The sequence below is a fragment of the Microtus ochrogaster genome, chromosome 17 (assembly GCF_000317375.1).
Source record: "Microtus ochrogaster isolate Prairie Vole_2 chromosome 17, MicOch1.0, whole genome shotgun sequence".
Classification (NCBI taxonomy): Eukaryota; Metazoa; Chordata; class Mammalia; order Rodentia; family Cricetidae; genus Microtus; species Microtus ochrogaster.
In genome coordinates this window covers 17979364-17984850 of record NC_022019.1, presented here as the reverse complement: position 1 = coordinate 17984850, position 5487 = coordinate 17979364, and the positions used below count along the sequence as shown (strand labels likewise).

The 5487-nt window shown below is 42.7% G+C and overlaps 1 non-coding gene across 1 annotated transcript; it reads right to left on the bottom strand.

Moving 5' to 3' along the window:
* Window positions 1-2656: 2656 nt before the first annotated feature.
* Window positions 2657-2812, bottom strand: LOC113457069. Its single transcript, XR_003377714.1, has one exon. It is a non-coding gene; the product is annotated as a U1 spliceosomal RNA (small nuclear RNA).
* Window positions 2813-5487: the final 2675 nt, after the last annotated feature.

Sequence of the window (5487 nt, the reverse complement as noted above, 5' to 3'; positions counted from 1 at the left end):
ATAGCTAAATTCTAAGTCAATACCATATGTTACAAATCCTTCTTTCCTTCCTTCCTTCCTTCCTTCCTTCCTTCCTTCCTTCCTTCCTTCCTTCCTTCCTCCCACCCTGCAGCTCAGGTGTTTGTGTCACTATACTCAGCCTTGGTTTGAATGCAGGAGATCTAAACTCAAGTCCTAATGCTCCTGCAGCAAGTGCTTGGCCCACTGACACATTTCACCAGTCCTATATTCTTCGTTGGTGGTTTGGTTTGGTACCTTGTAGTTGTACATATTGTGAGGTATTTTACGACACATACTCAATATGTAGCACTCAGAGTATTGGGTAACTGGCACCTTGAACACATCACTTTTTTGTGTTGAGAATACCCTAAATCTTCGCCTTTAGATGCTTTGAAATATCCAAGTATTTGCTGTCAACTGTATTTATCCAATTATCTTCAAAACGCCTGATCTAACTGCATTTCAATGAATCATGACACCCCATGATCTACTCTGCTTCTTTCCTTTTTGAATCATTTTTAATAACTTATTTGTAATTTATTTAATAACTTTTGCAGCTTATTTCTTGTTCTAGTGAGGAACTTGGCTTCTACTGCTCATAATAAACGTGTTTATATCTTCATTGCCCTTGTATGTGATCACATCCCATCCTCACAACTGTGCCTTCAACCCCACCTTGTGATTCTCTCTCTCCCTGCCTCTCTCTATATAAGAACTCTTAGTCCAGTGTCTCATATTACTGAGACAAGACTCTCCAGAGCTGCTCTGCCAGCAGACTCAAGCTCAACACCTAGCTGGCCCCAACATGTGGACTACCTGAGACTCCTTAGGATCTACTCATGGTGTGGATTCCTTCTGTTCTCTGCTTGGCTTAGGACTTACCCTGGGTCATCACCTTATATGAATTTTGTTCTCAGTATTCTCAAACTTGCGGGTCCTATACCAGTAATTTCTTCCTCTTTGCTTTATTCTGCTATCAAATTGAAGTGTTTAAGACAAAAGGTGACTGGGCTAGCTGAGGGTTAATGTTTACCTGGATTTTCATGCTTCTTTCTTGGGCTCCAGAGTAGGGATAAAGAACTTGACTGCAAGAACTTTCTGGTATGTGCTGACAGAATGAGCCAGAGCAAGGGAGAGATCTCATCCATATGGCCTCTGACCTTTTCCTTGGTTGGATTCTTACAAGAAAAAGGACCCAAGGTGTTTATGGATTGTTACTCTTGTTGCTATGCAGCATCCAAGTGAAGTCTGCTTTCACTTCAGACTCTCCTCACTTTAAACCACCCACTAGGCACTGCTGTTACATCTTTGCAGATGTGTAAATTATAAGAACATATTCCCACCATATTCAAGTCCACTGTGGGATGTTCGGAATTAGAACTTGACATTTCATATGAATTTTACTATGTTTTGTGTGACAGAGGAGACAGAGCGTATCTTAGAGACATAGTCATAAGGTGGCGCTTCATAAATGCTCAAATGATGTTTTGATAATAATGAGATCAGTGTGAAGACAACACAAAGTGCGCAGCCTGGAGGAGATGGAGCCTTGTGAGATTTCTAACTCAAGCATTTTGATGAGAGAATATCTTTACTTTTATCTTTTATTTTTGGTTTAGTGAGACTGGATTTCTTTCTAGCTTTGGAGCCTCTCCTGGAACTCGCTCTGTAAACCAGGCTGGCCTCAGACTCAGAGATCCACTTGCCTCTGCCTTCCGAGTGCTGGGATTAAAGGCATGCGCCACCACAGCCTGGCTCCCTTTACTTTTTATTCATGAGATGCAAAGACATTTATTTATTCCAGGGAGGAAACTGTCTGTGTTCCAAAGCTCAGAAGACTTCTCTTAGATTTTCAGGATGTTAGCATTTCACCACAGACCAGGCTGTCCAGTCTATAAGACATTCTCTAGGTACCCGATCTCTATTCACATGCCAGTTATTTAGCCACCATGATGACACAGGGAACATTATTTTCCCCTGGTCATAGGTGAGAACTTAAGACAGAGAGTTGGAGTAATATGCTACATTCTAGAACTAGGAAAAAAAAGGATTAAAGGATAAAAATCTTTTGAACCAGGCAGACCGTTGGTTCTACTGATTCACAGACTCCTCAATGACTGGTAATATCATTTATAGCTGAATGCAATTTTTCATGAAGCTGTTGTCATTAAGCCAATAGATACATGATCGCTTCTCAAGGCATAGACATTTCCCATGTTCATGCTCCATCATCACTGTACATTGGGTACTTGTTCTTTCCCTGTACCCCTCCCCCTGCATGCCAACATTCATTCAGAGACGGTGAGATGGAATACCCAGATATGGGGATGTACTGAACGCCACCAGACAGGTGTAATAGTGGGAGGAATGACTTGAATGAGCTAATAATCCACAGAGAGTTGACCAAGTGGACTAGCCTTGAAAGGGCCTGTAAAAATGACTGCGACAAAGGTAAGTAAAACATCTTATAGGAACAAAAGGAAGGATGTAAAAATGTCCTTTGAATGCCCAGCAAATGTCTACGAGTTTGAGGCCAACCTGGTCTACATAGTGAGTTCCAAGATGGCCAAGGCTATATAGTGAGATTCTTTTTCTTTTTTTGTCTTTTACTTCTCCCTCCCTTCTTTCTTTCCTTCCTTCCTTTCTGTATTTTTTAATGGGAACAGTGTGAATTCCATCCCCCACTACCACAAATCATGCAGTGGAATTTCTCATGTTTAGGGAAATCTCAAGGGGCACATCCAGAGTGTAATGGTCTTGCCCTGGGAAAACCACCTTTGTGATCCTGGTATTGTCCCTGCCCTATAAACCTGACCGTGTCTTTGGAAAAAAAAATAGTGCCCAAGAAGGGCATCAGAGGTCAGTGTCTTGGCAGAACCTCAGTTTCATTGCACATGGTTCAGCTAAGTGAGCTTTCCTGACACTTAGGGAGGCCTGAGCAAGGCTGGAAAGACAAAGGGAGATGCAGAGGCCCTTAGCCGCTAGCAATCATGGTAAGCTCCTTACACTCTAGAGTTCAACAGTCAGGGAAGAGAAATGGTTTTCCCAGAACTGAGTAGGAATGACTGCCTCTGATGGGGTATCTCAGAGCAGACAACACTCCAATTATTTTTTACTTCTAGCCTCTCGCCTCCCACCCGATCCTTCCACAAGGAAGACCCAAATGAAAGACAGCTGTCAAAGGACCTATGTATCATTCTATAGGAGTCAGCCACTAGAACACAATTCAGAGCAGACGGTTAGAAACAGATATGGAGGGAGGGGGCAGCTGAAGAATAGCTCACTTATCATGGACGGCTTCCTGGAAGAACTATATTTGAATTGACACTGGAGTGAAACTGCATTGCTGAGGAGTAATCCTTCTGAACACTGAAAATGCACTGCTTACATTGTTACTGGGGAGCCGATTGGTTAATGGTTAGGCGGGATTGGGGGGGGGGGGCAGAGAGAATTCTGGAAAGTAGAAAAGCCAAGCCAGAGGCGATGCCATGAGATGCAGACTCAGCAGGATGGGAAGTACATTCATGAGGTAAAGGAGCCTTGGGGCAGCATGTAGATTAATAGAAATGGGTAATTTAAGTTATAAAAGCTAGCTAAAACCACGCTTAAGCTATCGGACGATCATTTACAATTAATATTAAGTCTGTGTGTGGTTATTTGGGGAGTGACTGGAGGGACAGAAAACTTCACTTACACTGTGTCATCTGGGTATGAGTGGAAGGGAAGAAGGAGAAGAGAGACCAGGCAGGCAGAGTGTTAACTGTTTAAAAAGCATGGCTGAGAGGGAAAAGAACAACTTGTTCATGATCAATGGGCTGTGAACTGTGGTGAACACAGGGGAAAGAGACTTTTGCAGCACAACTGTATCTTTTCACCAGCCTTCTTACTCAGTTTGACAAGTATATAAATGGGGACTGGGAAAATGGTGCAGTGGGCAACACACTTTCTGTGAGAGTGTGAGGCTGGATGCCTTACTAGCTGGTTGTGGGGCACACCTGTAATCCTCCTGCTTGGGAGGAAGGACAAGGGGAAGGCAGAGACAGACAGATGCTGGAGACTCTCTGGCCAGCCAAGCTAGCCAAAAATTAAAAAGGTAAGCTTCAAATTTAGGGAGCTAGCCAATCTCAAAAGGAAAGTTGGAAAGCCAAAAGAGGGAGACAGCTGGCATGAAACTTAGACCTACACATATGCATATATGCACACACACACACACACACACACACACACACACACACACACACACGCACACACACGCACACACTCACATATGCTCACACAAGCCAGACTTAACTATTGTGTTTATTACTTCTGTTAAGGAAGAAACATTTTATTTTGTGTTCATGGTTTTGGAGGGCTTAGTCCATTGTGGCAAGGAACACATGATATGACTGCTTATTTCATGGCAGTGGGAATGTGTAGGAAAGGCCTTTCAGGTCAGAGAAGACAAGAAAGCAAGCAAGCAATGGGGGAAAACCAGGAGCCAGGTATCACCTTGAAAGGACTTCTCTTAGTCAACTAATTCTATAATTTAGGCTTTGCCACCTAAAGTTTGACAGATTCCCAAAAGAGTTCTACCATATTGGGGTCAAGTATTCCAACATGGACCTTCTAGGGACAGCTTAGATTCAAACCACAACAATTCTCAAAGGGATCTTCAGAGGCATGGGTCCTGGGTCAGGTTGTTGATTTTCTAAGAGACAACATCGTGGGGTTCAACCTACAATCCAACTACTCACTGAGTTCTCCCTCATATTCCAAAGCATGCAGTCACGCCATCTAGTCTGCTGTCTGAGTCAACTGAGGATAAAGCAATGGACTATCATGGACTGGGTAGTCCTTAACAGCAAACATATGTTCTGGAAACTAAGCAGTTCATGATCAAGGATACAGCTGATTTGGTGTCTAGAGAGGATATAGTCTGTTTCCCAGATGTTTCATTCTTCTAGGTCCTCACATGGTAGAAGGGGTCAGGGAGCTATCGAGATTAATCCCACTTATGAGGGTCCCAGTTTCATGACCCAATCATACCCCACAGGCCAAGTTTCTTAACACTGCTGTGTTGGGGTTTAGGATTTCAACCTATGAAGTTTTGACAGACACATATACATTATGCCCTTCAGCCTCTTTTCTAGGATCTTAAGTGACAATATTGTAGAAAGTCAAAGTCTTCTGATAAAGTCAAACTAAACTCCTTATAAGGGTTATTCTGAGTCCAAATATTCCAGAGCTCTGCCTGGACATGGTAGCACACACTCTTAATCCTAATTATGGAGACAGAGGCAGGGGTATCTCTGTGAGTTCAGGCCACCCTGGTCTATTTAATGAGTTCCCGGTCAGGAAAGGCAGTGAAACCCTGTCTCAAAAAATGCCAAATCAAACCAAACGCAAACAAAAATGAATAAAATGGATTCTATAGCTTTGCATAGTTCTACTATAACATACATTAAATTTTTTTTACCTTATAAACACCAACTGTAGTTCTATCAT